Source organism: Euleptes europaea, chromosome 5 (genome assembly GCF_029931775.1).
Source record: "Euleptes europaea isolate rEulEur1 chromosome 5, rEulEur1.hap1, whole genome shotgun sequence".
In the NCBI taxonomy this organism is placed as follows: domain Eukaryota; kingdom Metazoa; phylum Chordata; class Lepidosauria; order Squamata; family Sphaerodactylidae; genus Euleptes; species Euleptes europaea.
Window position 1 is genome coordinate 77,273,632 of NC_079316.1, and position 21,790 is coordinate 77,295,421.

The 21,790-nt window shown below is 42.9% G+C and overlaps 1 protein-coding gene and 1 non-coding gene across 2 annotated transcripts in view; both read right to left on the reverse strand.

Annotated features, from left to right (window-relative positions):
• STK32C (serine/threonine kinase 32C) overlaps window positions 1-21,790 on the reverse strand; it is a 224,667-nt gene that overhangs the window by 152,233 nt on the left and 50,644 nt on the right. The gene's annotated exons all lie outside the window — the stretch shown is intronic.
• TRNAV-UAC (transfer RNA valine (anticodon UAC)) lies at window positions 17,114-17,185 on the reverse strand. The gene has a single exon. It is a non-coding gene; the product is annotated as a tRNA-Val (tRNA).

Genomic DNA, 21,790 nt, shown 5'->3' on the forward strand with positions numbered 1-21,790 from the left:
GGGTTGCCAGGTTCCTCTTTGCCATTGGTGGGAAGTTTTGGGGGTGCAGCCGGAGGAGGGCGGAGTTTGGGGAGGGGAGGGATTTCAATGCCATCGAGTTCAATTGCCAAAGTGGCCATTGTCTCCTGGTGAACTGATCTCTATCAGCTGGACATCAGTTGTAATAGGAGGAGATCTTCAGCTAGTACTTGGAGGTTGGCAACCCTACCCTGGGACAAGTTGGTTCTGAAGACCTTTGATGGTAGTTGGGGGAATGGCAGCACCACCGTAGGCACACGGAGGCACATGGAAAAACACAATCAAGACCAAGATGGTTTACATAGTGTATTTTTAATGAGCTTTATTACAGGTGCATTGGCTAGAAAAGAGAGTGTTCAGACCTAAAGATCTTTAAACGTTCTGGGACACCACCGTAGGCACACAGAGGCACATGGCACACCGTAGGCACACCATGTTCAGGCCTAATGAACTTTAAACGTTCTGGGACACCACCGTAGGCACACGGAGGCACATGGAAAAACACAATCTAGACAAAGATGGTTTACGTAGTGTATTTTTAATGAGCTTTATTACTGTTGCATTGGCTGGAAAAGAGAGGGTTCAGGCCTAATGATCTTTAAACGTTCTGGGACATTAAGTTTTGTTTTTGTTTTTTTAAATCCCCTGGCTATGGACCTTAATTGAACACCTTGTGTAGTCTAAACTGGTCTGAGTTGAATGACTGGGCATGAGATGGCTGTGTGTTAACTATTAATTTCGACTTCACTATTACAGACAACAAGATGCACACCACTTGCTCGCTTATGGTGAAATAAGCTCACTTGAAAACGGATAACAAGAAATTAGCACGGGAGACCTCTCTTCAGCTGGGTATGATGCAATTCCCTGAGGCGATCCTCCCTCTCACCACAAACGCCATTGTTTTAACACAAGAATACGGGCGTTGAAAAAAAGCCTTGGTGAGTTATATGTTTTGTGGGACCACTTAGGTATTATTTATGCTCATGGATGTCATCAAATGTTGACTGTGTGGCTTCAAACAGGCTTTCAAGCTAAAGAGGCTGTCCCTTTCAGAATGCTGAAGTTCCTTGGTTGAGGGCACACAATAGCTAGCTAGGGAATTTTTCCATACAAAACAAAACAAAATGCAATGGCCTTAAAATCCTGCTCAGTCACCCTAAACTGGGGGTGTTTGTGTGCAGCTGTGCCCTCACCGTTACATCACAGAAGTCTTTCAAGAAAACAAAGATGCAGGACAAAAGTCCTTTGCCCTGGGAGAACATAGGAGGATGCCCATTGGCTTGCAATGAGGAGGAGGAGGAGAAGAAGAAGGAGAAGATGGAGAAGAAGAAGAAGAGTTGGTTTTTATATGCCAACTTTCTCTACCACTTAAGGAAGAATCACACCAGCTTACAATCACCTTCCCTTCCCCTCCCCACAACAGACACCCTGTGAGGTAGGTGGGGCTGAGAGAGTGTGACTAGCCCAAGATCACCCAGCTGGCTTCATGTGTAAGAGTGGGGAAACAAATCCAGTTCACCAGATTGGCCTCCACCACTTATGTGGAGGAGTGGGGAATCAAACCCGTTCTCCAGATCAGAGTCCACCTCTCCAAACCACCTCTCTTAACCACTATACCATGCTGGTACAGCAGGGTAGCTGTTGTCCTCTGACAGGGATTCAAGAAAAGGATGCCAAGTGACCAATTCAGGAATGTAGACAGCAAAGCACAGCCTTTGACGAATGGCAGCCATTTCTGCATTATCCCAATCAGCTGACAAGCGGCCATCAACTACTGAACCTTGGTGCAGTTCAAACGCCACATAAAGCCACGGTTTTAATTAAATTCATGATAGTTAGCTGGTCTGGATGCAAGCCATCCACTGACTGTGCTTAGTGCCTACCAAACCAGAATCTGAAGGCAGAATCTTAAATGGGTTAGTCTTAACTATCAAGTTAGTCTTCACTATCATTTTGTGTGATGCATTCATGCTGGCATCCTGGCTGAATTAGGGCCAGTTCCCTACCCGCAGAAGGAGGTGATGAAAGCAGCTTTTGCCAAGACAAACCAAGATTGCTGTGATTTGTTGGTGGGCTGAATCCTGGGGTGCTTTCACACATGCCAAATAATGCAATTTAAAGATCATTTGCAAGTGGATTTTGCCATATCCAGCTACAAAGTGGATTGAAAGTGCATTATTCAGCATGTGTGAACGTGCCTGGTGTCACTAACTAGGCACATGATGTCTAAATTGAGCCACTGGGTTGCATTTGTTCTCTTGCCTGAGCAAGCACAATGGCTTTGCTCTATTGCTGAGCCCTGAAGACTGGCCTTTCTTACGATCCCCACATTTAACCCAACTTCCTCGTTGCCAAGTCCATTTTGCTTTCCTTCCTGCTTCTTTTCCTTTAATAGCCTCCAAGAACATGTTGCTATTGGCATAGCTGTTTTCTTGGACCTGTTTTCCAGGTACTAGATTCAAATCCTGATGCTTGACAATGCCCAATCTGTCCCGCATATGATAAGTGTGATAGGTTAGGAGGGGAGGGGAGAGGATGAATGGTTTTGACTCTAAAAATCTGTGGTTGTTAAAAATCTGGGTTCCTTTACTGAATCCACAAATCACTTAAGCATAGCATTTTAGCTTACACCTCTTTGAAAAGTACTGCCAGCGTGGTGTAGTGGTTAAGAGTGGTGGTTTGGAGCAGTGGACTCTGATCTGGAGATTCGGGTTTGATTCCCCACTCCTCCTACATGTGAAGCCAGCTGGGTGACCTTGGGCAAGTCACAGCTCTCTTAAAGCTCTCTCAGCCCCACCTATCTCACAGGGTGTCTGTTGTGGGGAGGGGAAGGGAAGGTGATTGTAAGCTGGCTTGAGTCTCCCTTAAGTGGTAGAGAAAGTCAGCATATAAAAACCAACTCCTCCTCCTCCTCTTCTTCTTCTTCTTCTTCTTTTTTACCTTCAGTAGTTTACTAGGAAGATTGTCTTCCTTACATAAAGGTAAGTGAACCACAAACATATATTTCTATTCTCGGAAAGAACTGAAGCCTCCTAGATAAATCAGAGACTTACCTAAAGAACTGATTTGAATTAGCAGAATGCGCAATAGTTGGATGGGGGGGGGAATCAGCAAAAGTTAGACATAAATTATTAAGGACTTAGGTCAGAGAGAGATTATTACAATCAATGTATTATTGAATGTGGAAGCACAACTAAAGTGACGTTATTATAAAACCATTACTTACCGTGAGATAAAGAACGTTGAGCAAGGAAAAGTTAAATTTGGAACTTACTGAAGATGAGCAAGGGAGCTGGCCAGATAGCTTGTAAAATTATCATATGGTTTTAATTATTTTACAGATAGTGGAAAACTGTTGGGTGTTCTTCGTGGTCAATTTCAAACGGCTAACCCTTATCCCAAGAATATGATGTTTCTGATGTTCTGAAATGTGCGCGTCCAATTATTTTCACGCAGGGATCTGCGGTCTTTAAAATGCTGGAATCCTATGAGGACACAGTAGGTACACTGGCATCCGCCAACCAATTGTGCTGCCTGCCAGTGGGACCCTAGACAGAGGCAGGATTCCATCAGCACTGGAAGCTGCAAAGAGCTTGGAAAACCACGGCAAACTGGGGAGGGGGGGCTGTGACGTGGCACTGGCATTACCACCCCCTCTTTGTGGGAGCGAGGGGTGGAACAAGCCGAGAGAGGGATCTCTAGCACTGGTACACAATGTGTGGTCTTGAAAGGTCTGTGCAGTGGCAAAATACGTGCATTTAAGTCAAGCCTAGATACTCTGAAATCACAGCACTGATAAAGTTCTGATCATACTTGGCTATGCGCAGCATACTGATTAAATGCGCCAGAAACAGCTAATTAATTTGGTTCTCTTCAGGCCCTAATGAAGTGGGGAAATGTAATTCCAATTAGATAATCCACTTCCCACGTGGTATCTATATATAGCTGAAGGGAGTAAACATGACAGAAATACTAGGGACATTGTAAATCTCACAAACAAGTTACACGCACGAGCAATTTAAAGAGGCCGTTTTCCTCAGCAGCATTTCTCCTGGAAAGCTAGGGAGACGCATAGTTCAGTGGAAAAACTTATGTCTTGCTTGTGCCAAAACCTACATTAAATCACTGGCAATGGCACCGGCAGTTAAATGAGCTCAGGCATAAGGGATAATCTGACTTGAAACAGAGCAGCGCCTTCCACCAGGGTTCAGCGTATGCTGCATTTTTTCAGGATCACAGTAAAAACAGAGAATGTAACATTGGCTCAGTGAAAGCTAGTACACCCAGATAGTTTTACAGAAGCCCTGTTCACACATCACAGCGAGCACATCTACATCCAGCTTGTATGTGCATACATCTGTTTGTAAGGAAGAGCCAATGTGCGTTCACTTTACTGATGAAACCAGGGACCAGTCCGAAGACAAACGTGGGGCTTCAATGACGTATTCAGCTTTACCTGAGTTGAATGTAACCTGAGAGTTACTGAACACGTATATAAAAAAACATCAACTGTGCACAGATTGCACATGTGTTCACTGTAACTCGGGCACAGGGCTAGACTTAACTATGAACCAGGAAGTCCCCGGTTTGAATCGCATCTATGCCATGAACTCACTAGATGGCACAGGCAAGCCACTCTCTCTCAACTCCCTGCCCACCCCCCAATCTACAATACGGAGCTAAGAATACGCACCTACCTTACAGAGTTGTAGCAAAAACTGTAACAAGATAAGGCCCATTTTGAAATATACAAATGCTAAATGTTGACATACGATATAGGAGCATACTTACTATGGCGCTTTCAAGTGTTCCAAGCACTTGACACATTAATTTGTTATAATAATTACAGCAGTTCCTATAGGATAGGTCAGTATTATCACCACCACACTGCAGGGAAGAAAGAGGAGGTTTAATCTTTCTACCCATTCAGTTTTTGGCTGGAGCTGCAAGGCTAAGTTTAGCCAAAGGTCACCCTTTGAGTTCCCGGCAGGGCCAGCATTAGAACATAAGAAAAGCCATGCTGGATCAGACCAAGACCCATCAAGTCCAGCAGTCTGTTCACACAGTGGCCAACCAGGTGCCTCCAGGAAGCCCACAAACAAGATGACTGCAGCAGCATTGTCCTGCCTGTGTTCCACAGCACATAATATAATAGTCGCTTCCTGCCCTGACATCCTTACAAAGCTCCTGCCATCTTTTTGTTAGTTCCAAAGTCTCAAGCCTAAACAAGGTTCATGATGACATCACGTCCTGTCAGCTTAAAGCCAGTTGTTGCTTTGGCATGGAAAGTAATGCATTCCCAGTGTTTTCTCCTTCCCGCCCTTACACCTACACGAGAGGATCTGTTGACAAGCTAATTGAAAAGTGGGGGAAAAACACACACAGGCATATGGACATGGAAACCATCCCTACAATTTTTGTGAAAGATTGATGACAAGGGGCAATTAGGTAAATTGGTACAAATCAAGATTTTCTCTTGAAAGAACTCACCACAAACAATGTGCACCTTGACTTTGGCATCAAAGATGCGGGGCCAGAATTAGCATAATATCTGCTGAGATCTTCTATTTAAGGCATTGGACTTTCATCTCAATTTCACTTGCAACTCACTTGAAAGCCTGTGATTACGAGCTAAACAAACAGTTTAAAAAAAAATTAGGGAGAACAAATAATGTTACTGCGAATATTCAGGTTCGTTCACTTCTCTGGGTTTAACTCCACACAGTGGGCCACATATCACCTGTATTATTTTACTAAAACAAAAATATGTTGGAACCCACTAATAGGAACTCGGTTGGATCCCACCAATGTTGTTCCATTAGCAGAGGCATTTTCTTCCAGCAGAAAGAGCATTCCTCTGACTCCTGCTACTGGAAGAGATCCACAAGATCCCATCCGGTAGCTAACTGTCAGTTCCCACACTCTTTCTGTCACACTCTAAAAACACATGAAGCTGCCTTATACTGAACCAGACCCTTGGTCCATCAAAGTCAGTATTGTCTACTCAGACCAGCAGCGGCTCTCCAGGGTCTCAGGCAGGGGTCTTTCACATCACCTACTTGCCTAGTCCCTTTAGCTGGAGATGCTGGGAATTGAACCAGGGACCTTCTGCATGCCAAGCAGATGCTCTACCACTGAGCCACAACCCCTCCCCACGGCTCTTCAGGGTCTCAGAGCAGGGGTCTCTAGCAGAATTAAAATTGGAACCTAGGGCAAGAGTACAGAAGTTATTCAAATAGAAGGAGGTTTTGTTGCCAATGGCTGCTATTCAGTTATGTGGGACAAATTAAGCAGGCTCTAAAAGGCCGTATTGTTGAGAAGAGGCAAAGCCTCTTCCTCTCTAAAAAATAAATCTAGTATTACAATGGAACAGTGGCAAGTATATTGACCGGAGTACTATTATCCCAGAATATTTTCCCCTACTACAAATGCACTCTGATAGGAAAACACAAACTGTTCCACTTTAGGACCCAGGCATGGTAAGAGCAAAACGTCCCCCTTGTCCTGATCATGGGTGGGGGCCTGATCAAGACGGCTTCCTCATGACCAACATGGAGACGCCACCACCATTTCAAAGCCTAACATGGGCAATTTAAAAATGCTGTGAGGGCTCAATCCTGATCTCTTGCCCCCTCATGCCTTTTCAAGTGCCGAAACAGCTGCCCCCCACAGCCATTTGGGAACTTTTGGGGGAAACGTGCCTCATCATGCCACACTGTGGACCCAATCATGTTCAAGCCTTCACGGCACTTTTAAATCACCCACTTTAGGCTTTAAAATGGCGGTGGCATCACTATGTTCAACATGAGAATGCCGTCACGTCTAGTTTGGCCCTGAGCAGGAATCCAATATGCGCATTGTGTTCCTATGTATAGAGTGGTGCACACATCCACAGGGCCTTACAGGCCAGCTTCGGATCCCTTCTTTACCCTGCCCATCATCATAGAATTCACTATGAAAGGATGATGTGGAGCCTCTACAAGACATCTATGACCCTTTTATCTCATCCATCTTCCAGTGAGCTCAGGGTGAAACACCTGGTTCTCCTCATCTCCGTTTTTTTCAAACAACCCCTACGGAATAGGTTAGGCTGAGAAAGAGTGATTGGCCCAAGGGCACCCAGTAAGCTTCACAGTTTTGAACCTGAATCCCCCTGGATCCTAGTCTAAGCCCCGCCGCGACCACCGTACCATACTGGTTCTCCCTGAATCAGACATGAATCAGAACCGCTACGCTGTCCTCTTGAGCCATGCATGTGTACTTACCTGACTTATGATAAGTACGTCTTGCTTTTCAACACATGTTCTCAAAGGGGTTTGTGAAAAAGGGCAAAGAAATTAAAACACAAAAGGTTAACATTGACGAGGAGGGGAGGGAAGCTGGACATGGAAGGGGAGGGAAACAGCCACAGGGTCGCCAACTCGTGGTTGAGAAATTCCTGGAATTTGGGGGTTGAGCCTGGAAAGGGTGGGCTCAGCAGGGTATAATGCCATAGAGCAGAGGTGTCAAATGTAAGGCCCGTGGGCCGGCTCCGGCTCCTTGAGGGCTCTTATCTGGCCCACGAGCCAGCTGAGGCAGCCACACACCCCCTCCATTCTTGATTTGGGCTGGAGAGGCATGGCCCAGACCGACCAAGTGACATTTATGTCATATCCGGCCCTTGTAACAATTGAGTTCGACACCCCTGCCGCAGAGCCTTTGCTCTAGGGGAATTGATCTCTGGCGATCTGTTATAATTCTGGGAAATCTTCAGGCCCCACCTGGAGGTTGGCAACCCTAAGCATCCAGCAGTTGCAAGACCTTGTAACTAAACCTCTGCCCTGCCTATTTCTTTCGGGCACCCTTTGAAAGCGTGAACTTGGCCTTTGGCTCTTAGCCCAAGGACCACTGCCTGAAGGTTGGAGGAGCATCTGCTGACACAGAGAGAGACGGGGGAAGAGAGAGAGAGAGAATCCAGCCCTGGTCTGCACTTGGAAGATTTCCCCCCCCCTTCTCCTGTTTGTTTACCTTGCACTTTTGCATTATAAGCCACTCTGGGGAGAAAAGCAATAGATAAATGCTTAAATAAATACTCAAAAGAGGAAATAAGAAGAGACCTCTTCATGAACAGAGCCAACAAAGGCACAACAAAGAATCCTTGGCTTCTGCCTTCCTTTTGTGCCTCCCAAACTGGATCCGGGTCCAAGGATGATGGGAGAAGTGGCTGGCTGCTCCACATCTGCCATGGCAGCTGGAAAGGGAAATGTTCTCAGGAAGAATTAGGCCTAAACATGACGAAGGACCTCCTGGATGCAGCCTTCCCTCCTTCTGCTGGCTTCAACAGAGCTCTCAGGCATTTTATACACCAACGATCTCAGATATTATTTACATTCCGCCTGTCAACCGCTCCCCATTAATAACAGTAGGGATTTTGCCCGTGGCGTTTTTCACATTTTCCCTACTGGCTTTCTGAGGGTGACTATGCCAGGCGAGATTGCCATAGAAACCATGTGCAGCTGAAAATTACCTCAAAGTCAATAGCCTCCAGAACGTGTGTTCCAATTTGGGGCACATCAATGTCATTACTAGTGAAAAAGAGCATCCTAACAACGCATTACTCTGTGCTTCCCAGATAAGAACAGGACAAACTGTTACCAGCAAAAGGACTTCATAGAAATGTCAGCGATATCTCTCACTAAACAAATAATAACACCCCAAGCTTAGACCGACAAACACTGTAGGGAATAGAAGAACTGTCAAAGACACCCCCAGTAGTTGACAAATGGTCTCATTTGTACATTAGTACAATGTCAGTGAACATTATTAACTTACTCTGATGAGGCTTCTTGGAAATCACAGCATATCTCAGACAATTTCGGAGAAGTTAGTAATAAGTTTCTCCTGAAATCCAGCAAGTATTTTTTATCTCTTTCACATTTAGATTTCGCCAATTGTGTTGATTTAATTGTTCACAAGATTGAAATATCTATACCCTCCAAATTCAGTATTCTCCTGTAAAATCCTATCATTTTGAAAGTACAGCAAAAGAGTATTATACCAGACAAGTGGGGGACTCATAAGGGTTTGTGGGAAAAGCATATCATTTAACCCTCCCCCAACTATTTCTTCTTTCCCTTCCCTAAAAGCATCCATAGCCGCTCCCCTTTTCCTGCTTCCTACTCTCCTTTCCAACTTTATCTGCCTCCATCTTCAACTTTCCCTTCTTTTTCCCAGCGTGGTGTAGTGGTTAAGAGCAGTGATTTGGACTGGTGGGCTCTGATCTGGAGAACCAGGTTTGATTCCCCACTCCACATGAGCAGCGGACGCTAATCCAGTGAACTGGATTTGTTTCCCCACTCCTCCACATGAAACCAGCTGGGTGACCTTGGGCTAATCACAGTCTCTCAGCCCCACTTACCTCACAGGGTGTCTGTTGTGGGGAGGGGAAGGTGATTGTAAACCGGTTTGATTCTTCCTTAAGTGGTAAGAGAAAATCAGCATATAAAAACCAACTCTTCTTCTTCTTACCTCCCCCTTGCAGCCTTTACCTGAAATAATTACGGCCGAGTTGCACAGTGGGGGATGTGGGGCTGAGTTGCACAGTGGGGAACCCACAAGGGCTTGCGGGAGGCACCTCACTTTCTCATCTGTCCCCCTCCCCATGCTATTTTCTCTTTCTTCCTGGCAAGCCCATATCCTCACCTTTCCATGTTTCGTTCTCTCCTTCCCATCCACCTATCTACCTACCTTTTATCTGCCCCCCCATGTTCGCCTATACTGATATTTATTTACTTCATTTATACTCTGTCTCCCAGATCCTAATCTGAAACTTTGACCACAACACCCACCCACCCGTTTGTTTGTTTGCTTGATTGCTTACTTATTTTTAGATTTCAAATCTTTCTGCAAACTAGGGACTTTTTTTGGATTTGCTGAAATATCTGGTTTGTCTGTTCAAGGCTCCAGTCTCTGGATTTAAGTATCTACAGATCTGGTCACATTGAGAATTATATAGCAGTATACTGTTGCATAGTGTGGCTTTACAGCTTTAATATGTATATTGTCATGAGTGCTTGTTCTGAAGGAGTATTAATTTTTTTTAAAAAAATATAGAAATTGTTATGGTAAAATTTACTGGATTTATAACATTTTCTGATCTCAAAGGTTATTTCATGTAATTTGCACAGGGGAGGAAGGGAAAACCATGGATTCTTCTCCAAGCTCCTTGGAGAAAGGATGAGATTAAAATATACTAGTTAGCTAGATAGCAAAAGCCATTGCTACGCACAGTGTGCAACCATCCTAACTTCTCGAAATCAATGGGACTTACGTGCAGACAACTGAACTCTACTTCTTTGGAACATACATTCAGCCTTGGAGTACCTCTTTTGAGGCTTCAAACAAGGGAATGGTTTATCTTTTATCTCATTCTTCCAGCACTCTCTCCAACAATGACTTGGCACTCTGTGTCGTACAAAAAACCCAAATCTACCATTTGAAAACCAATCCCCTCCTGACCTGCTTGGAAAGCATCTTGTACTTGAATCAAATCAAGTGGCAGGCCAACAACCACTATTCATCATTCTGATTCCTGCGCAGCTGACAGCCGTCGCAACACAAGGGGAACGAGACAACATGGCGCTCCAGACTGACAACGCTAAGAATAGCAAGCTTCCAAGTTTTCACACTTCACATTCGTAATTAGACTTTATCATCTGCCTTAAATAAGAGAGTTAGTGTGGTGCAGAGAATACAGGGAACTACAGCAGTCCACTTCTTCATCTCACCATGGACAGCTCTTTTCAGATGTTCCACGTGGACAGAATAAACATTCATGGGCAAGGAGCAGGATTGTGGCAGGAAGCTCTTCCCCTAATCTACGTGCATTCATGGCACTGTATTATAGAGCCTGTGCACATACCACTGTACACATGTCAAGTTTTTGGTCATATGATTAGGAATCCTGAAAAGGCAAGCTCTATATGTCCATGTCAATTAACACACAGGTGTAGCGTGGTGTAGTGGTTAAGAACGATATTTTGAACTCTGATCTGGAGAACCGGGTTTGATGCCCTGCTCCTCCACATAAGTGGTGGAGGCTAAACTGGTGAACCAGGTTGGTTTCCCCGCTCCTCCACAAGAAGCCAGTTGGGTGACCTTGGGCTAGTCACAGCTCTTCAAGCTCTCTCAGCCCCACCTACCTCACAGGGAGTAGGGAGGGGAAGATTGTACGTGGGGAGGGGAAGGGAAGGTGATTGTAAGCCGGTTTGATTTTCCCTTAAGTGGTAGAAAAAGTTGGCATATAAAAGCCAACTCTTCTTCTTCTTATCAGCACGATCTCATTCCTCACCACCACCACATGTTCATCCTACTCATGTAGAATGTCTAAAAAGGACAAATATCTAGGGATGGTCTGCCTCCGCGATCTTCTCCCCTCACTTCAAGTTCTCAAGGTAGGTCTGCCAGATCGCAATCCAGAGTAGCATCCGGTTGCTTTAAAAGGTTCACTGCTGCAGAAGAGAATGGAGCCCCAGTTACTGCTCCCCGGGGCAGCCACGCTGGCCACTTTCCCCTACTCTTACATAAGGAAACATGCCTTCTGCATTCCCCCACAGCACTCTGGAGGGGAGAATGGGACCGGGGACTGGAGGGGGGTGGTGACCATCAAGAGATTGCAACGTGAAACCGTATGCTAGAAAGCAAGACAACACCAATGGAACTCATTTGTTATGAAGGCCGAATATGACATAAATGTCACTTGGTCGGGCTGGGCCATGTGTACCATAAAAATTCAATGCCAGGTATCAGAGAGATAAACTTTATAGAAGACACAGGCAAAGCCAATAAATGATATTATTGTTTACTTAAAATACAAACATGCTTAAAACAATAACACTGTGAGTGTTATGTTTTAAGCATGTTTGTATTTAAAACTTTTAAACTGGGGTGGGGGTGGCTGCTTTGGCTGGCAAGCCTGCAGTCCTCCCTCAGTCCGGAAAGACAGAGAGACAGAGAAAGGGAATGAAAGAGGGAGAAAGAGAGAGAGACAGAAAGAGTGAAACAGATAAAGGAGAAAGAGGGAGGGGGAGGGAGGGAGAGGGGGAGAGAGAGAGAGAGAGAGAGAGAGAGAGAGAGAGAGAGAGAGAGAGAGAGAGAGAGAGAAAGAAAGAAAGAAAGAAAGAAAGAAAGAAAGAAAGAAAGAAAGAAAGAAAGAAAGAAAGAAAGAAAGAAAGAGAGAGAGAGAGAGAGAGAGAAATGGAGAGAGAGAGAAAGAAATGGAGAGAAAGAAAAAGAGGGAGAAAGAGAGAGGGAGAGAGAGGGAGGAGAGAGAGAAAGAGGGATAAAGAGAGAAAGCAGGAGAGAGAGAAAAGGAGAGAAATAGAAAGTAAGGAGAAAGAAAAAGAGAATGAAAGAGAGGGGAAGACAAAGAGGGACAGGGGAGGGTAGCGGCTGAGTGCGTGAGGCCAGAGCTGCCCTGCACAGCCCACAAAGGAACGGGCAAGGGGGGGCTAGCTGTATCAAATCTGCCGGAGAAAAGCCCTCCAAGGGCTGCATGTTTGACACCCCTGATCTAGTGGGCAATTTTCTCAATAATGCTCCACTTTGCTTAAGCACCGTTATTGGTTCATACAGACATTCACCAACATGTAACGAAGCGCTAACATAAACTGTATGCCAGTCGTCTAAACAAATGAACTATGTATAGACCCTGACACATTTATCTTGGCTCTTCTATTAGGTTTCTTCAACATTTGCAGTGAGTTTGTCAGAGAAAACACGCATATGTGTTGGGGGTGGTGGGGGTGGAAAAGGTAATGCAGAACAGGTGGAATAAGGGCTGCCAGTAAAAAAGAGGTAAGTGGTGGATTCCCTTCTGCTTTGTTTTTGCTCAGGCATACTGTAAAGGTAATTAAACGACGCAAGCAATTCGATTTAGCAAGAAGGAGCCATTATCTAGTCAAATGAGTCTTGTAAATATGCATATTACTTATCCACAATAGTTCAGTCTTCATTCTTAGAAGAGAATAAACGACGTTTCAAAAGGAAACATTCCTGGAGAAATTCCCAAATCTTTGCTCATGTTCTTTAGACATTAAATGAGTTACGTTTAATAAACATTACACAACAGTCGCTAACTTTGGTGCTACCAATCCACCAGAAAGAATTTTCTCCCTTCTTTTCTTCCTCTCAGCAGTTTTCTAGATTTCCCCTGAACTTTCATATAATCTGGAATACCGTATGTACATTCAGTAAACATGTGCCAGGATGGCAGGGCCATGACTGGTCTTTGATAGCATTCACTGTGGGGTTTTCTGGCATAAATATCACCACATAGCCATGGTCTTACTATGTGTTTCATCAAAAACACAGTACAAAAAAATGGCCCCAGGGTGACTATAGCTGTTGTTAAAGGCCCAAGAGCAGGCCAGGTTTTTTTTCCCCCAGGCCAGCTAGTAACCCTAATTCATGCATTCCTTTGTTCGTTCCTCATATTTATATCCCACCATTCCTCCAAGGATCAAAAGGCAGCGTACATGGATGTATCACTCATCAGGGGTGACGCCAGAGACACTACCCGGTAGATGCCCATAGCATCCACCCAGGCTAATGACAGCAACAGAATTGCTAGGCTGAGGAATGGGTCCCAATGTTTTCTGGCAATAGTAGATTACTGTTTCAGTAAAGAGGAGTTCGATCCCGATGGAAGTCGGTTTCAGATAGTGGCTCAAGGCTGACTCAGCTTTCCATCCTTCCGAGGTCAGTAAAATGAGTACCTACCTTGCTGAAGGTAAAGTGCAGACGACTCGGGAAGGCAGTGGCAAACCACCCCGTAAACAAAGTCTGCCTAGTAAAAGTTGTGATGTGACGTTACCCCATGGGTCAGTAATGACCCAGCACTTGCACCGGGGAGTACCTGTACCTTTTAATGAGGAAACAATTTCCGCTGAAACAAAAAAAAAATGCTGCTTTGGGGAAAGACCCTACAAGAATGAATTTTCCACTAAAAACAATAATCTAGAAAGATTCACTCCCATTTCTAACAGGAATGGCATGAGATTGCCCCTATTGTGAAGGAAGCAGGGATGGCTAGATACTTTCCTGAAAGCCTACAGTTACTCTTTTTTTTTAATTTTATTAGAAAAAAACAAATAACAACAACTAAAAAAAACAGAATTACTGAGTCTCCATAATTTAAAATACAATACACACAAACACACACACATAATAAAATAAGATCAAGTCTCCCATACTACAGCTTATTTCTATGTCTTCATATTTATCATTACGTCCTGACTGAGCGCAACACACTCCTCTTTCCCGCCCTTATTTATGAAATTCTATATTTTACTTATTGTATGTGACTATACCACATCCAATCTTATTGTATCTCTGTTTTTTCTGATAAGCTGTTAGCTTAATTAAAACATATATTTCTTTAACTTTAACCAGCCATTCCTCTATCTTTGGAGTTGATTTTTGTTTCCAGTGACTGGCAAAGGTTGTTCTAGCCACAGTTATCATATGTAACACCATACAAAGTAGATCTTTAGCTAGATTAGGTACCAAATTTAACAAGAATATCTCGGGTTTACATGGAATATCAACTTCCATTCCAACCGTTAGACATTTCACTATTTCGGACCAAAATGACATAGCTCTCACATTTCCACCACATGTGTATAAAATCTGCTTGTTTTCTATCACAGTACCAACAGCTGTCGTTTTCTGATTTATGGATTTTACTTAGTCTAAGTGGGGTTATATACCACATATATACCAACTTTATTAGATTTTCTCTCATTTGCATACTGACTGTGAAATCTAATTCCCTTTGTGAAAATGTGTTCCCATTCTTGGTCACTTAACACTCTGTCTAAGTAAGTGTTCCATTTATCCTGATATTCCGTTGTTTGATTTAATTTATCTTTAAGTATAATTGTATATATATTTGAAGTTAGAGTTTTGTCTTGTAACATCAGCTTCTCAAACCCTGATTTATCTCTAATTTCGGAAATGTCATTTTCTTTTAGGTTATTCCAATATTTTTTATTTGTAAATATTCTAAAAATGTAATATTAATTTCTTTTTTATCCATAATTTTACATAAAGGTTCTAAATTATTATTTCTAATCCAATAATTACGTTCATTCTGTTTATCTATCTTTATTCTATGTGGTAATTGGAATTCTGGGTTCTCAGCTAAGATATTCCATAAAAAGGAAGACATTGGGGAAATATCTGGAGCTAGTTTATCTCTTAGCGCATTCCATTGCTTTAAATGGTATTAATGCAATTATTATCTTTCTTGTAGAAATTTTTCCTATACGTTTTTTTAACCCAAAGCCATTTATTTAGCAAGAATTTAACAAAGTCCTGCTCAATCATGATATATGGTTCCTTTTCATCATTTACTACCCATGATTTTAACCACTTTATCCTAGCCACCTGATAGTACGTTAATAAATTTGGCATACCAATCCCTCCTTTGCTTTTAATCTCATATAGGTTATTGTTTCTAAATCTATTCTTTTTATTTTGCCAGATGAATCTATTACAGATCTTTTGCCATTCTTCAATCATTTTTTCGGTATGTCTACAAATAAGTTATTAAAAATAAAACTCAATTTTGGCAAAATTATCATTTTAATTAGGTTGACTCGGCCTAAGACAAAAGTTCAAAGGGAGCCATTTCTGAAAATAATCCTTCAGATCTTTCGCTATTTTTCCGCAGTTTAAATTTAAACATTTAGTTCTATCTTTAGTTAACCATATTCCTAAATATTTAACATTATCAGCTTATCTTAGATCTTCTGCTTATAATTGTTTCTCCTTTTTGTTATCGATATTTTAAAAAAGAGCTTCAGATTTATTTGCATTTAACTTGTATCCAGATTTATTACTGAATTCTGCTATCACTTTTCTAAGCTCTAATCCAGATTTATCTGCTTCAGTTAGGAAGAGCGCTATATCATCCGCATATAGGCTTAATTTAAGTTCCTCGTCTTTAATCTGTATACCTTTGATTTTATTATCATCTCTTATTGAGATTGCCAGGGGTTCTAGAGAGAGAGCATATAGGAGAGCTGACAAAGGGCAGCCTTGCCTAAAGCCCCGCATGATATCAAAACTTCCTGTTCTTTCACCGTTAATTCTTATTTTAGCTTGACACTTGTTATATAGAATATTAATATTTCTGGAATTTCCCCCTGAAACCAAAGCTAGCTATTGTTTCCTTCAAATAACAGTGTTCAACTCTATCAAATGCTTTTTCAGCATCTAAGAATAAGATAACTGCTTTTCCCATTGATTTTCTTATATAATCTTGTAAATTAAAAAATTTCCTAATATTAGATGTTAACAGTCTCTTAGGGAGGAAACGTGCTTGGTCAGGGTTAATGTATTTATTAATTATTTGTTTTAGCCGGTTTGCTAAGATTGAAGTCAAGATTTTATAATCAATATTTAGGAGACTGATTGGTCTATAATTATTAGTTAAGGTTGGATCCTTTTCTGGCTTGGGAATAACTGTAATGTTACTTTCAGCCCATGTATTTGGCAGCTTTCCATTTTGAAAGATATTATTTATTGCTTTGAGTAATGGAATTTTGATTGTGTGACTTAACATTTTATAAAATTCAGCTATATAGCCATCTGGGCCTGGGGCCTCCTTAATTTTCAAATTTTGGATGGCCGTTTCTAGTTCTTGTATATTAATATCTTTTTCCATAAAATCTTTATCATCTGAATTTAACTCGGGTATATTAGCATTTTGTAGAAAGCTTTTAATGTTATCTTTATCTACAGGCCAAAAGCCTACAGTTACCCATGAACTAGGAAACAGAATGATTTCTCACAAACCAAGAAAGAGAAACGGGAGGTGAGGTGACAGGGTTGCTGATGGGAACTTCTGTACTGTGTGGAAAGGAAAGTGAATTACCAATGTCTCCCAGTCCCATCCGTCATACTCCAGAAATAAACACACATGAAGCTGTCTTCTATTGAATCAGACCATTGGTCCATCAAGGTCAATATTGTCCACCTGGATTGGCAGCAGCTTTCCAGGGTCTCAGAGAGAGGTCTTTCGCATCACTTCCTACCTGGTCCTTTGAACTGGAGCTGCTGGGGATTGAACCTGGGACCTTCTGTATGTAAAGCAGATGCTCTACCACTGAGCCACAGCCCCTCCCCTCCCTTTCCCCTGGTTTTATCTCTGGAAATATCTTTTGGTAAAATCAAAGGAGATCATTTTCCAAATGCCACTAAAAATTATCTGATTATTTAGGGCTACTCAAGAGATTTGAGTACATTAATTCATTTAGGGTAATGAGCAGTATTAATAGCTTCGCCCTCTTTTCTGAGAACACTTTCAGTTGGTTATGCTGGACCCAATGCTAGGAGAGATAATTTACTGGATGTTACTGTCACTTAAGCTTGTATACAGTCAATTTTGTGAGCCTGAACAAGAAGACAGAAATAGTTGATGGGTTTTTTTTAAGAAAAACAGGAAGCAGGTAGATATTAATTAGATTAGAAAACTGGAGTAACTCTAAGCTGTTGAGCTGCTTTGCATTACAAATGTAATTTATAGGTACTGGAAAAGAATACTTTCCACCACCATGAGCTAGATTGGCATCTGAGATGGTAGATTACTCCATATTATTACACTGGTTGGAGAAGGAGATGAGGATTACAGGCATAGTACTCGGTTTCAATCTCTCTAATAAGATGCAGAGAATTTCTGTCAGAGATGCAGTATCAGTTGCCTGGCCCTTTACCTGTATGATGTGCCTTGAGGTTCCATTTTGTCACCTATCATATTTACATCAGGCTATTCAATGTGATCATCCAAAAGCTTTGGGCTTGGGTGTCATCAACGTGATGACAGCACTTTTTTATTAACTAACCTCCAAGTACAGCTATGTGTGTCCTAGCCAATACCTCAATAGAGTAGCCAAGTGGATGGGAAAGAAAGAGCTGAATCTGAATGCAGCAAGGACTGAGGTGATATGGCCAATAGAATGAGTGCTTTAATGTGGACTCATCCTTCTCTAGGGAATGGGTTAAAATTGCCTTTATCAGATCACGTAAAAAGTCTTGACGTGTTTTGTTGTTGTTGTTGTTTTGGCAAATAACAGATAGTTGTATGACTTGTATAATAACATTGTGATCCAGAAGTGACAAAACACATGAGCCTATTGGACCAAGAAAGTGTGTGGGTGTAAGTAAAATGCCATCAAGTCACAGCCAACTTATGGAGACCCCATAGGGTTTTCAAGGCAAGTGATTAAACAGAGGTGGTGTGTCATTGCCTTCCTCTGCAAAGACTTCCTGGGTGGGCTCCCATCCAAGATCCTGTTTAGCTTCTGAGATCGGGCTATACTATACCATTCCACACCCCACCTAGGAAGTACAAACAATAATTTTTAAAAGTTAAAAACGTGCCACGGTTGGCTGAGTGCTTATGAAACATGGGCTCTTATGTAAATGCCAAAAGCTGACATGGGGAAATAATGTGACAATCAGAAAAAGCAAACAGAAGAAAATGGAAAAGTGCAGCCTGATCCTGTACTTGAAACTGTGTTAACTGCCACAACCTGTAACAGGGCTTTCTCTCAGCTACATGCACATTTCTGACTGGCTCAAAGCAGAATATGGGAGATATCACTTTGGCCACTTTCTTACTGTTACCCTGTATCAGCCCATACTGCTTATTTTCACCCGGGACAATCCTAAGCAAAGTTAAACCCCTGTAAGGCCACTGACCTCAAGGGACTTAGAAATCCCTTTGGTCAGGGATTGCAATTGAACACTGCATCCAGATAGGGGCATAAGATGCAGGACCAAACAGGAGCAACATTCACATGCCCCTACCCTAGGGTTGCCAACTGCCAGGTAGTAGCAGGAGATCTCCTGCTAATTCAAATGATCTCCAGCCGATAGAGATCAGATCACCTGGAGAAAATGGCTGCTTTGGCAATTGAACTCTATGGCATTGAAGTTCCTCCCCTCCCCAAACCCCGCCCTCCTCAGGCTTCACTCCAAAAATCTCCCGCCGGTGGTGACGAGGGACCTGGCAACCCTACCCTACCCCCAGACCACTCTCTGCTGCTGCCTCCCTACTCCCTGCTCCTCCCCCCTTTGCTCCAACACAGAGGGACTGCAACAGTCTGAACACACACACACACCTATTTCCCCATTGTCTCTTTCTTGACTGAGTTCCACTCGCCGTCACCCCTCTGATGACTTCAGGTCTTTGTGCAGATTATGCGTGCCATTTCTGACCATCAGAGGTCGCCTCGCTCTCCCCCTGCGTTTCCCCGTGTTTTCAAATTCGAGATAAAACAGGTCTCTGAAAACGTGGGCAAAATGAAGGGAAACGCAGGGGGAGAGCGAGGCGACCTCTGACAGTTGGAAACGGCATGCATAAACAACACAAAGACCTGAAGTCGTTGGGAGGGGTGACTGCGAGTGAAGCAGCCAGGCATGAAAGACCTAGCATGGCTCAGCAGGGGAAAAGCCCTTTAAACCGCTAAAGGGAGAGGAATGGTGTGCAGCAGCAGGCTGCCCTGCACCATTTTCAAAGCAGACCTTGCCTCTGCCTCCGCTCTCCATGATGGAAACCACTGAAGTGTTCAGACCCTCCACCTGCAGCTACCCCACAGTTCCCTTTTTCAAACCAGAGAAAAGACAGGCTTTGTTTTTTCTCCAGATTAAAGGGGAAAGCTCAGGAAACACTATGGAGTTGTGCTCAGAACGAGTACAATGCTCCTTTTAAACTGGGAGATTCCTCTTCTCCATGCTCGGAAAAATCCGTGTGGAAGCAGCCGTCCAAAGCAGGTCTACTCAGAATCCTACTCAGGCTGATTCAGTGGGGTTAACTCCCAGGAAAGCATTCTAAAGAATGTACAGTTTAATCACCTAATGCTGTGCTTTGCTGTGTAGAGGCACACATCTATCTATCTATCTATCTATCTATCTATCTATCTATCTATCTATCTATAATCGTGTCTTCATTCCTTTTCCTCTTCCCATGGAGGCATGTGGTGCTATAAAAACCCTTAATGATGCAGACAAGGGAAGAATACTTAATAAGATCCACATAGGCTTTGGCTAGTTTTAAAATAGAAATCTACCTCTTCTCTTTGCTCTGTGGATCAACTAAATATCCAAAGGAGACGGAGAGCAAAAATAGCAAGGCATCACTTTTTTAAAAATCCTCCATTGGGCATGTATATATTTTTTCTGTTGGAATATCTCGATATATGAGGCAGTGTTACCTTTTTGTAAGAGAATATTACTGTGGTGTCTTTCTCATTAGTCTTGCATTCCCACCCACACTACTTCCTCTTTGAACTCCCCTCCCACTTTCCAAATGTCCTAGCCTTGGTCTTTTGCACTCTTGCTCTCCAGAAAGTTCAAAACAATTAGCAGGTAATTATTGTTCTCTTGTTTCAAGTGAAACATCTCCACTGATTAAGATAAGAAACTGTAGTCCAGGTGGACATCATGGAATTCTGTAAGGTTACGTGTCAGATGAATCTAAAGCATAAAGAAGAGGTGGTTAAGAGCTAGGAACTCGGAGATTAGTTCTGCTACACTTCTGTTGTAAATGTATCATATCAATTGTAAGTTTAAATTATTTTCATTGAGAAAACATGGTTATTCTCTTGTTCTTCTTTTGGAAAGAAGCCAAAATTGTGTTTAGGAATATAAGCATGGCAATATGCCTTTCAGGTAGGACAGCTTATACGGTAATCCTAATCAAGTCTACTTGGAAGCCTACTAAGGTCTATTCAATGGGGCTTACAGTACAATCCTCAGAATTTCTTTTTTAGGATTGTACTGTGGTTGTTTTTATTTTGCCATCAAGTCGCAGCTGACTTATGGCAACCCCATAGGGTTTTCAAGGCAAGAGACATTCAGAGGTGGTTTGCCATTGCCTGCCTTGAGTTGCAACCCTGCTCTTCCTTGGTGGTTTTCCAACCTTTTCCCAGTCAATGAAGATTAAAAAAATACTAATTTTCTTATTGGTTATCTATCTATCTATCTATCTATCTATCTATCTATCTACCTACCTATCTACCTATCTATCTATCATTTTGATCTTAGTGTGACCAACAAATTGTCATTAGATGAGCGTAATGGTCTTTGGGGGTATACCAGGAGAGCTATTTGTCACATTCCTTCTGATGGGGAATCTGGCGCCCTGCAGCTGGTCGCCAAAGGATGGGTTATTTCCATCTTATGTACTCAACTGCAGGACTGCATTCATTCACCACAATGGGAGGCAGCGGCTGCAGGGTGGCAGGCAAGCGAACAGCCGGGCAAGCGAACTCAGCTGCTGGGCACTCTCTTTCACTCCTCATCTGCCTGCCCCCTCACCGTTGCTGCTGCCACCCTCCTCTTCTCCTGCTTCTGGAAACGAACGAGTCCCGCAGCCAAGTGCACGATATGGAAGCAGCCTGTCTCAAGCAACCAGCTGAGAGATGCTTCATTCCCCTACTGAGGAACGGTGAGAAGAGGAGGTGGCAGCCAATGGCTGCAGCATATATTTGCATGGGATTTGTGCCTGCGAGAGTCCAACATATATTAAAAACAGAGCTCAAGGCTCATTCATAGTGTGGCAGGTCTCTTCCAAATGTGTGACTGCAAGCAGCCTTAATTTTGCAGACGCTCTCGACAGCCTTATTCTCTATATGCATAAACAAGTAAGGGAGTGAAGTAGTGCTCCAAACAACATAAGAACATAAGATCATAAGAAAGGCCATGCTGGATCAGACCAAGGTCC